Source organism: Coregonus lavaretus (genome assembly GCF_964263955.1).
Source record: "Coregonus lavaretus genome assembly, chromosome: 28".
NCBI lineage: Eukaryota > Metazoa > Chordata > Actinopteri > Salmoniformes > Salmonidae > Coregonus > Coregonus lavaretus.
Window position 1 is genome coordinate 23,824,952 of NC_140015.1, and position 11,621 is coordinate 23,836,572.

The following is an 11,621-nucleotide window of genomic DNA, read 5'->3' on the forward strand; positions in this document are numbered from 1 at the left end:
CCTACACACACACACAGACAGACAGACAGACAGACAGACAGACAGACAGACAGACAGACAGACAGACAGACAGACAGACAGACAGACAGACAGACACAGACACACACACACACACACACACACAGGGCCGGCTTACCGAACAGGCACGTGCCCTGGAGCCCCTCGAGTTAATATTATTATTTTATTTTGGGCAGTTGAGAGCCGCCTGGAGGTCGCGGCCCACCTAGATAGCATATTATGAACATGTTGGTTGAGGGCCCCCCAGATAGCATATGAACATGTCATAAGCCATGGCAAAATATATAGAATAGTAAAAAAAAAAGTATCATGGCACATCTGGCCCCACACACATACATACACAGCTCAGCATGCACTGTTTTGTCAGCTTCCCAGGTTCTTTGACCTGTCTTATTCCATGCCAAATGTTGACCCAATGTCTCCATCGCCAACCTGTATCAAATAAACTTCATTATAAGCATTGTAGAGAAAACATGTGGCTATCCTCTCAGCTTTTTACTAATTAATCCACACCTGGTATTCAGTTTCTCAAACTGATTACAGTGTTGACTAAAACTCCACAACTCCCCACAATGTGATTGCTCTTGAACGCTCCCCATGCTCAGCGTTTCTATGACATTCCCTGATCTGCACCCTCGTGGAATGTTCGGCTACTCTCTCATCTGGGTTGCTACTGTGTAGCTATGTTCTATCACTCTGTGGAATGGATAGCGCGAGCGGTTTGCGTGGACGACTGGAAAAATCCATGAAGCCGTCTCCTACAATTATAGCTTGCTGGATTCTGGCGTCAAGGCAGTCAGCCAGATACAAGATATAATCGGTTTAAAATATTGCATTAATCATGGCTGATTTTGAGGAATTCGAAAAACAGCTGAGTGAAAACCGACAGGGTGAGTTCCCATTTTATTTCAGCCTACAATGTTGGATGAGTTGCAATGATTCTAGCTAACTAGAAGCTTTTAGGTCGCTAACTAACATTAGCTAGCTCAGTTAGTTAACTAGCATGCATTGCTGTGGTTATGTGGCCAGTTGTCAAGTTAGCTAGCTAGCTTTGCTAGCAGAGCTAGTCCTGCTGTATGCAGATGTAGCCTATTTGACTAGCTAGCTAACTTAACCATTAGCCACTTCATTTATTGATTAGCAAACATGGCATGGCTATAGTTCGAGTGAATTAGCTAGCTACCTAGATACATTGATAGTTAGTTAACTAGAGCTGCACCAGATATCTAGACGCACTCATTGACCTATTGCACTAGCCAGCTAGAGCTAGCTAGCTAGTTACCAAGATAATCAAGCTAACTATCCCAGACTGACTGATCAATTTCATTTGCCTAGTCAGCTTGCCGGTAACTATATATTGGTCCATAATAAGCATCCCACCAGAATTTTGAACTCCGTTTTGGTCAAATCTATTCACATCGCCGGAAGAAGCTTCTGTATATTTTACCCCGATCAAATGAAGTTTATGCAATTCTGTTCAAGAGATCATACACGTTTATTACAACCCCTCTCTGCATGTTAGATATGTCAGGTGTATGATCCGTTGGGCTTAATGATGCTGAAATATGATTGTATATAGCTACCAAAAGCTGGGCTTATGTTCCATAATTTCTCTTCCCACCTAACGTTACATAGAGAGAGAGAAGGAGAGACGCAAGAAGAGGAGTGGCAGTGGGTCTCAGAGCCGCAGTGAGAAACATCGCAGCTGGAGCAAAGACCGGGGCAACCGGAGCCGAGAGAAGCGAAGCCGCAGTCGAGACAGGAAGAGCCGGGAGCGGAGGAGCACCTCACGGGATCACAAGAAGCACAGGTGAGTCTTCAGCCCCTGGTACCTGGAGCCACTCACTGACAGAAAGCAGCATGTCAGGTATACTCAGGTATTGCCTTTTCAGTGTCACCTTTGCCAACAATGAGCCAACATGTATTCTGTTTACTCAGCTATTCTCCACGAAGAACAAGGAAGAAAAGGACCTGCAGATACTGGGATGTGCCCCCCCCTGGCTTTGAACACATCACACCATTGCAGTACAAAGCTATGCAAGGTATCTGTCAGCTTCTCTTTGCCTGTTAATGTCCCCCTGTGATGTTCCCCGGTTTCATTTAATTCCTGTCAAGTTCATACAAGTTCTTAAAACTGCATTGTTGGTTAAGGGCTTGTAAGTAAGCATTTCACGGTAAGATCTACACCTGTTGTATTCGGCACATGTGACAAATAAGATTAGATTTGATTTGAATTGAATTGTCAAGAACAGTGCCAGTTGCTAAGGTTGTGTGAAGTTTCTCTTACTCTCTACTTTTCCCTTCAGCGGCTGGGCAGATACCCACAATAGCCCTGCTGGCATCATCTGCCACGACTGGGTTGGCAGTAACACCCACCCAAGTGCCCATAGTTGGCAATCAGATGACTAGGCAGGCTCGACGTCTCTATGTTGGCAATATTCCCTTTGGTGTGACCGAGGTAAACTTCAGAGAGGACTTACATTGTCTTGCACATTGAAGTGACAACATCGTATTTCAAGGTATTTTTGTAGTTACTGTATGGGTTTCAGCTGTTATTTTTTCCTTTATTTATTTCTGTTTTTAGGAGTCTATGGCAGAGTTCTTCAATGCCCAAATGAGGCTTGCAGGCCTATCGCAAGCCGTTAGCATCCCTGTGCTTGCTGTGCAGATAAATCAGGATAAGAACTTTGCATTCCTAGAGGTAGGTTGCCTTATGTCCTCTCTCTTCTGTATATGTTGGTGTGTAACATTAGTTGCCTTGCATAACTTACTTAGAAAGTTTAACTCCCTGTTTGGCATCTTCCTCTCCAGTTCCGGTCTGTTGATGAGACCACACAGGCCATGGCTTTCGATGGAATAATTTTCCAAGGTCAGTCGTTGAAGATAAGACGACCACATGACTACCGGCCTCTACCTGGCATTTCAGAACAACCTGCTTTTCATGTCCCAGGTTTGTACAGTAGCAACATGCTTCCTTAGTTATGTAGTTGAAATTCATGGCACCAGTAGATATCAGCTACAGTACAAGTATATTGCAGTTGAACATGTTTATTGTCGTTTTTGTCTCTGTAGGTGTCGTGTCCACAGTGGTACCAGACTCCCCACATAAACTGTTTATTGGAGGCCTACCCAACTATCTCAATGATGATCAGGTACTTTACTCAAACAGTAATTTCACATTGACAACACAAGCATACCTTACCCTTCTCATTTGTATTACTTTCTTGAACTGGTCACTGAATTGACAGACTTACAGTATTCTGTGTTGGTTGGGTGGGGGAGAAGTGACCTTTGTCCTTCACACTTACAACCATGTTGAGATCACAGGAGGTTGGTGGCACCTTAATTGGGGAGAATGGGCTTGTGGTAATGACTGGAGCTGAATCAGTGGAATGGTATCAAATACATCAAACACATGGTTTCCAGGTGGTTGATGCCATTCCATTTGCGCCGTTCCAGACATTATTATGAGCCGTCCTCCACTGGTTGAGATACAGTCAGCTAAATAAAGCTTATAGGCACAAGTGAATAAAAAAATACTAGGGAGTAACAATGGGAATAACATTTGGCCTAAAGTAGACAGTATGAACTTAACTGTAGCTGACACTCTTTCCCTGGCCCTCAGGCCATGGCAGGCTTTAGTAGTGTAGAGATGCTTATAAGAACTAACACATTCAGCACTGACAGCATTTGCTTCAGTCACACCCTGCAGGTGTGTGAGTGCTTTTGTGCAAAGGACAATGTATTCCCTACCCAAAGGAAAAGTTTCTGTTTGAAAAACATTGAATAATTTACCTTCAATTGAATTACATATTCTTGCAGGTTCTGTTTTCATTGTGTCTACAATTTGGCCAGTGTTGTATCGAAATCAAAATATGAATGTAGTATTTATGTCTGATATTTGAGAAGATGCCAGTAACTCCTCATTTTATGCAGTTTGCTGTTACACTTCTGTTAGCAATCATGAGATTACATTTCATTAGCATTATTCATTAGCATTAGTTAATGTGAACACATTATTTTTCACTCATGAATCGCTGTAATGTGTTTGAATAAAAACTCAGCTAGGGATTTCATGACTGAACTAAATTGTGAATGAATATTTACACATATTATTTATGCATAATCATCAACCCAGTTTCAATCTCATTCACTTGATTTCAGAAATAACAATAGTGTCTCTATCAGTTAAGTAGTTTATAGTCACTAATGGTCCCATGAAAACATACTTTTGAATGGGATAAATGCTTGACCACCTGCTTGCAGGGGCTATAATTATATGAATGGGTGCATGAATAGGCTTGATTATCAGTACTCCAGTGAGTGATAAATCCTCTTTATAAAAGTGTAACTGTTCATCTGTATGCTAATTTATCATTGTAAGCATGCTTATTTGACAAAGGTAAGCAAAGTCCAGTTCATAAGATTCAGCGAGATAACATATCCTAGATTTTGGTTTACACACAATATGCGGCCTGAGTAAAATTCCTGGTTAAGTCTAATGGTTGCCAACAACCGTGTTCCATGATTCCTCACACCAAACATATATTAAGCCCTGACTGTGCTACATCTTCGCTCCAAGTTCCAGAGAGATTGGGAAATGGCATAGGTCTGCAATGTTGTTGTGCACTAAATGAATTGGATTCTAACTTTCCATTCCTCATGATTTCTTTCTAAACAGTACCCTGATTGTACCCTGGTGTTTATTTTCTTATTCTTTTTTACTCTTGCAGTCACTGCTACTGCTTTGATACTCACAGCTCTTTCATTTTTGTTCCCCCACTTTGTCCCCAGCTAGGGGCCTGTAAGATCGTTAAGTCTGCGCTCATAATTTGTTCAGTAGTACTGATCTACTGCTGCCATGCCAACATGTAACACAAGGCAAGTAAGACATTCCGTTCCTCCCACGGATACACTCCTAGCCAGCAGGTTCCCTTCCTGGCTACTCTTTCTCTCTCTCCCATCACTCTTTTGGAACGCGTTAAGGACCAAATTAGTTAGGGTTGGGATAAAATAATCAGATACCCGATATGTTAGGTTTTGGGGTGGTTCTCAGCCTTAAAAATTAAGTTAAGACTGTATTAAACAGGTGCATTTTGTGCTGTAGTGAGTTAGATGAAGTGATATCCAATCAGTTTACTTTGATGATGGGTTCATCATTTTGATGGATCGGTTGAAGTAGTAAGCAAATATAAGTATTCGATTTTATAGCCTGTGCACAATTTTCAGCACAACTCGTGTTATATTATTGTTAAGTAAACTGAATGTTCTGGTAAAATATGAATAAAATGCACTGAAATACATTACACAAAGTTTGTTAATCCAGTACTGTCTGTCTGTGCCTGTTAATGTTTTTGCCATGCAGCAAATCAGTCATTCAGGGCTCTTTCAAAAACCTTATATATAGTTTCCCTGGATTATTGTGGATTTAGTATTTGTCATAATTAAATAGTTACTCTGTAAAACATCAGCCATTGTATGCATATACAAATTAACAAATTATTAACAAACAATTGATTTGCTTCGCAATTAAGAAATCTTAATCTCATCACACTGAAACTGATTCACATTCTACACATTTTTTTATTTTTAAATACAGATATAAGAAACAAATATTTTGTTTTCTTTGACCATGTCATTTATTGCACTTCTCCAGGCCATTCACCTTGGTATGATTTCTCTCCTCATGACTATTAAATGGAGGCTTAGAATTCATTCAGTAGAATATGTGGTGGATTCATATTACCCTGCTTATGCCTCTGCTTGTCTTCATCTCTTGTGCAGGTGAAGGAGCTCTTGACATCATTCGGACCACTCAAAGCTTTCAACCTTGTCAAGGATAGTGCCACGTCACTGTCCAAAGGTTATGCCTTTTGTGAATATGTAGACGTCAGTGCGACTGATCAGGTACAGATGAGCAAATGCTTTCTCATGGTTATCGTTAACTTGTTTTTAAAGGTTCTATTCCATATTTGAGAAGTTTCTGTGTATGTTTGTCAGGCAGTGGCTGGGCTCAACGGCATGCAACTAGGTGACAAAAAGCTAATCGTTCAGAGAGCAAGTGTGGGGGCCAAAAACGCCAATCCGGTGAGTGCAGTTCCCTTGTGCATTTTGAATTGGAAGAAACGAATCTGAGTATCAGCAGTCTAAATATGCCATCTGTCTGGCCTGTTTTCCTTCCTCCCCCCTAGACTGCCATCATCGAGACCCCGGTGACGCTGCAGGTGCCTGGGCTGCAGAGACTTCAGAAGTCTGGGCTGCCCACGGAGGTGCTGTGCCTGCTCAACATGGTGATGCCTGAGGAGCTGGTGGACGACGAGGACTACGAGGAGATCCTGGAGGACATCAGAGAGGAGTGCTGCAAGTACGGCAGCGTGCGCGCCATCGAGATCCCCCGGCCCGTCGACGGAGTGGAGGTCCCTGGCTGTGGCAAGGTAAGAGTCTGACCTGAGGTTATTCAATACAGCATGAGACTCTGTTCTTCACTGTTGTTAAACATAAGTCATTGGTCTGAACTAAATAAAAAACTGTAATACACCACATGAAGTATGAATTGTTGTTAAAGTAACATACAGTGCATTCGGAAAGTATTTAGTCCCCTTGACTTTCCACATTTTCTACGTTACAGCCTTATTCTAAAATTGATTAAATAGTTTTTTTCCCCTCATCAATCTACACACAACACCCCATAATGACAAAGCAAAAACAGGTTTTTATAAATATTTGCAAATGTATTAAAAATAAAAAAAACTATTCCATTTACGTAAGTATTCAGACCGTTTACTCAGTACTTTATTTAAGTACCTTTGGTAGGGATTACAGCCTTGAGTCTTCTTGGGAATGACGCTACAAGCTTGGCACACCTGTATTTGGGGAGTTTCTCCCATTCTTCTCTGCAGATCCTCTCAAGCTCTGTCAGGTTGGATGGGGAGCGCCGCTGCACGGCTATTTTCAGGTCTCCAGAGATGTTTGATCGGGTTAAAGTCCGGGCTCTGGCTGTGCCACTCAAGGACATTCAGAGACTTGTCCCGAAGCCACTCCTGTGTTGTCTTGGCTGTGTGCTTAGGGTCGTTGTCCTGTTAGAAGGTGAACCTTCGCCCCAGTCTGAGGTCCTGAGCACTCTGGAGCAGGTTTTCATCAAGGATTTGCTCTGTTCATCTTTCCCTCGATCCTGACTAGTCTCCCAGTCCCTGCTGCTGAAAAATATCCCCACAGCATGATGCTGCCACCACCATGCTTCACCGTAGGGATGGTGCCAGGTTTCCTCCAGATGTGACGCTTGGAATTCAGGCCAAATAGTTCAATCTTGGTTTCATCAGACCAGAGAATCTTGTTTCTTGAGTCCTTTAGGTGCCTTTTGGCAAACTCCAAGCGAGCTGTCATGTGCCTTTTACTGAGGAGTGGCTTCCATCTGGCCACTCTTCCATAAAGGTCTGATTGGTGGAGTGCTGCAGAGATGGTTTTCCTTCTGGAACGTTCTCCCATCTCCACAGAGGAACTCTGGAGCTCTGTCAGAGTGACCATTGAGTTCTTGGTCACATCCCTGACCAAGGCCCTTCTCCCCCGATTGCTCAGTTTGGCCGGGCGGCCAGCTCTAGGAAGAGTCTTGGTGGTTCCAAACTTCTTCCATTTAAGAATGATGGAGGCCACTGTGTTCTTGGGGACCTTCAATGCTGCAGAAATGTTTTGGTACCTTTCCCCAGATCTGTGCCTCGACACAATTCTGTCTCGGAGCTCTACGGACAATTCCTTCTACCTCATGGCTTGGTTTTTGCTCTGACATGCACTGTCAACTGTGGGTCCTTATATAGACAGGTGTGTGCCTTTCCAAATCATGTCCAATCAATTTAATTTACGACAGGTGGACTCCAATCAAGTTGTAGAAACATCTCAAGGATGATCAATGGAAACAGGATGCACCTGAGCTCAATTTCGAGTCTCATAGCAAAGGGTCTGAATACTTATGTAAATAAGGTATTTCTGTTGTCTGTAAATTCACACATTTCTAAAACCTGTCTTTGCTTTGTCATTATGGGGTATTGTGTGTAGATTGATTAGTATTTTATCAATTTTAGAATAAGGCTGTAAGGTAACAAAATGTGGAAAAAGGGAAGGGGTCTGAATACTTTCCGAATGCACTGTATGTACATTTGCTATTTGGATCCTGTTGAGGTTGATGGTTCTTTTTGTTTCAGATCTTTGTGGAGTACGTTTCTGCTGCAGACTGTCAGAAAGCCATGCAGGCCCTCACTGGCCGCAAGTTTGCCAACAGAGTGGTGGTCACCAAGTACTATGATCCAGACATGTATCACAGACAGGAGTTCTTAGGGTAGAGGGGAAACAGGAGGTAATACCTGGAATTAGCTGGGACCTCCCCTTTCCTACTTTCTCAAACCTGGTTTCAGCTCTTCAGTGATGGCAAGTATCGTGTGTTCTCTCCAGTATTCACAGCTAGTACGTTGTAACCCTATCCTCATTTACTACAGTAGTACAGATTTTGGGGGGAAAATACTAGATTTTTACATGTGTCTTTTAGATACTCTAACTGATATATTACACCAACAAAAAGTATCTGTGTGCAGTGAATGAATCTTGTCTGAAATGTAAAAAATGAGGTACACTCATGCTGTTTGTGTAGGATTCCCTTTGCAGAAGTAGTATGAATGTCATGTGTACTTAGATCTAAAACCAAACTAATATAACATAGCCAGTGTTGCTGTCTTTCTTAACTCTAGAGTCAATGAGATGATACAAAAGTACAATTCTATTCTGAGCACAAGATGTTTTCTTATTTTGTCTTTTAAATTCAAGAATTGTTAACTCGAGATGTAGCTATATTTGATAACTATCATACCCCCCCCCTTTAAAGGGATACTTCTGGATTTTGGCAATGAAACCCTTTATATACTTCGCCAGGTTCAGATGAACTCACAGATACCATTTTTATGTCTCTGCATCCAGTATGAAGGAAGTTAGAGGTAGTTAGCAATTGTGCTAACACTAGTTAGCAACTTCCTTCAAACTGCACGTAGAGACATACAAATTGTATCCACAGGTTCATCTGACTCTGGACTCTGTAGATAAAGAGTAGATAAAGGGCTTCATTGCCAAAATCCAGAAGTAGCCCTTTAAAACTCAAACACCTAAAACTTGTGTTAGAAAAACACTCTCAACACTAATAATTACAAACAGTGAACAAAACAATTAATTCTACAAAGTAATGATTTGGGCATTTTCACAGCGGTTTAAACCCATAACCTTGAAATGTGCAGATTGTTTTGTGTTGGTGCTCTGGATTAAGAATTTGTGTTAGATTGTAGGAGAAAATTACAAGGTCACAAAAATACCATACCGGCAATAGAAATGGACATTATGCATAGTTTTTGGAATAAGAAATATTTGGTCATCCTACAGGAAAGGACGAGGAGATTTTAGAAAATGTGCTTTTAATTTATGTAAATAATGTATGTAGCTACTGTATATTCTATGTTTTTGTTATCTGATGCTTTTGCATTTGTATGGAAGAAAATTGGTTAATTTATTATTACCCAAAGGGTTTTTAAGCTTCATGAAAATTGCAGACTTGAGTTGATTCAACATTGTTGTTGTATGACAGTACATTAATTGTGATAAAAGTCAGAGTACCTTTGAATTTTTTTAGAATGTACTGTATATCCCATACGATTACAACAAAAACACTATGCTTCATTATGGGTAAATTAGAAATCAGCTTTCAACTAAATAAATGCAGTGCATTGATTAAAATGAATTATAAATACTGTTTTTGTAAATGTAGTTTTGAATGTGCTAAAACTGAAATCATTTTTATGTACAAACCTAACCTGCCTTGAATAAATGCCTGCATCCTCTGTCAGTCTATAATATCATTATTGTCGCTGTGATGTAGGGCTGATGTCCATTTCTGGACAGGGGCATCTTGTGAGATCAGATCAGGTGAGGAAATGTGAATATACTGTGAATTTACACCAGACTGATTATCAGTTCAGCTTTTGGTCAGTAGAAGGCAGCAAAGTTGAGCTTTGTCAGACTGTTCTCATAGACTAGACATAACATAGTAAACGAAAATCCGGGACACTCAAATTAGTATAATATGTTAAGTTTGGTATGGTTACATAAGACTAAAGGTTACTTAAGGCAGAAAGGAAAGGAGGGTATATATATAACACAAACGTGTAGCAACCTCAACGGTTGCGTGTTTGAATCTCATCACGGACAACTTCAGCATTTTAGCTTATTAGCAACTTTGCAACTACTTACTACTTTTTAGCTACTTTGCAAGTTCTTAGCATGTTAGCTAACCCTTTCCCTAACCCTTTAACCTAACTCTTAACCCTAATCTTAACCAGAGATGGGCAAAATGTACAAAATACAATTACAAAATATAATTACACAAAATACCATAAAGATCAATATATCCTATTAAACTACACAATACTTGTATTTTGAAATGTATTTAATTGAGATATATTTATGTATTTTAAAATACAAAATACAGAAATATATTTGCAAGTAGCCGGCACCGAACAGCAACAACACTCTCAGTAACGGTTAAAGAAACTTCTTACGTGCTATAACTGTAATATGTTGTTGTTTATCTACCTTAGTTGAATGCAATGACTGTAAGTCACTGGATAAGAGTGTGTGATAAATGACCAAAATGTATATGTGAAAATGAACATACCAAAATGAACTACAAAGCACACTGGGTATTATTACCTTGTAATAATAAGGTACCTTGTACCTTGTTTTGGGTTGGAGCTCATTTCAATAATACTTAGCATGCTTTACAATTGTCCATTTTTTCATATACATTTATACTTAGTTCATTTAGCAGACTCTCTTATCACACCATAGTGCCATCAGACTTCTGATACTAATGCAGAGTTAAAGGGGGCCACAAAATTGTGAACCACTATAAAAATGCTATAGAAACGTATTTTGTATTTTGAAAATACAAATTACAGCTCTCGAAAGTATCTTGTTACAAAATACATTGGAGTGTAGTTCAGCCCAGTGTTATACAAAATACTCAGAAGTAATTCAAATAGACTACCGTTCAAAAGTTTGGGGTCACTTAGAAATGTCCTTGTTTTCGAAATATATATATATTTTTTGGCCATTAAAATAACATCAAATTGATCACTGTAGACATTGTTAATGTTGTAAATGGCTATTGTAGCTGGAAACGGCTGATTATTAATTATCTACATTAATAAGAAAAAGCCATATCTCAGACTGGCCAATCAAAATAAAAGATTAAGATGGTCAGTCTGAGATATGGCTTTTTCTTTGCAACTCTGCCTAGAAGGTCAGCATCCCGGCGTCGCCTCTTCACTGTTGACGTTGAGACTGGTGTTTTGCGGGTACTATTTAATGAAGCTGCCAGTTGAGGACCTGTGAGGCACTTGTTTCTCAAACTAGACACTAATGTATTTGTTCTCTTGCTCAGTTGTGCACCGGGGCCTCCCACTCCTCTTTCTATTCTGGTTAGAGACAGATTGCGCTGTTCTGTGAAGGGAGTTGTACACAGTGTTGTACGAGATCTTCAGTTTCTTGGCAATTTCTCGCATGGAATAGCCTTC

At 40.4% G+C, this 11,621-nt stretch overlaps 1 pseudogene across 1 annotated transcript; it reads left to right on the top strand.

Moving 5' to 3' along the window:
* Window positions 1-813: 813 nt before the first annotated feature.
* LOC311103801 (splicing factor U2AF 65 kDa subunit-like) lies at window positions 814-9,887 on the top strand (annotated as a pseudogene). Its single transcript, XR_014615807.1, has 12 exons — window positions 814-908; window positions 1,654-1,828; window positions 1,957-2,060; window positions 2,325-2,476; window positions 2,603-2,719; window positions 2,830-2,968; window positions 3,091-3,170; window positions 4,813-4,903; window positions 5,803-5,925; window positions 6,019-6,105; window positions 6,210-6,452; window positions 8,214-9,887. The product of XR_014615807.1 is annotated as a splicing factor U2AF 65 kDa subunit-like (transcript).
* The last annotated feature ends 1,734 nt before the right edge of the window (window positions 9,888-11,621 follow it).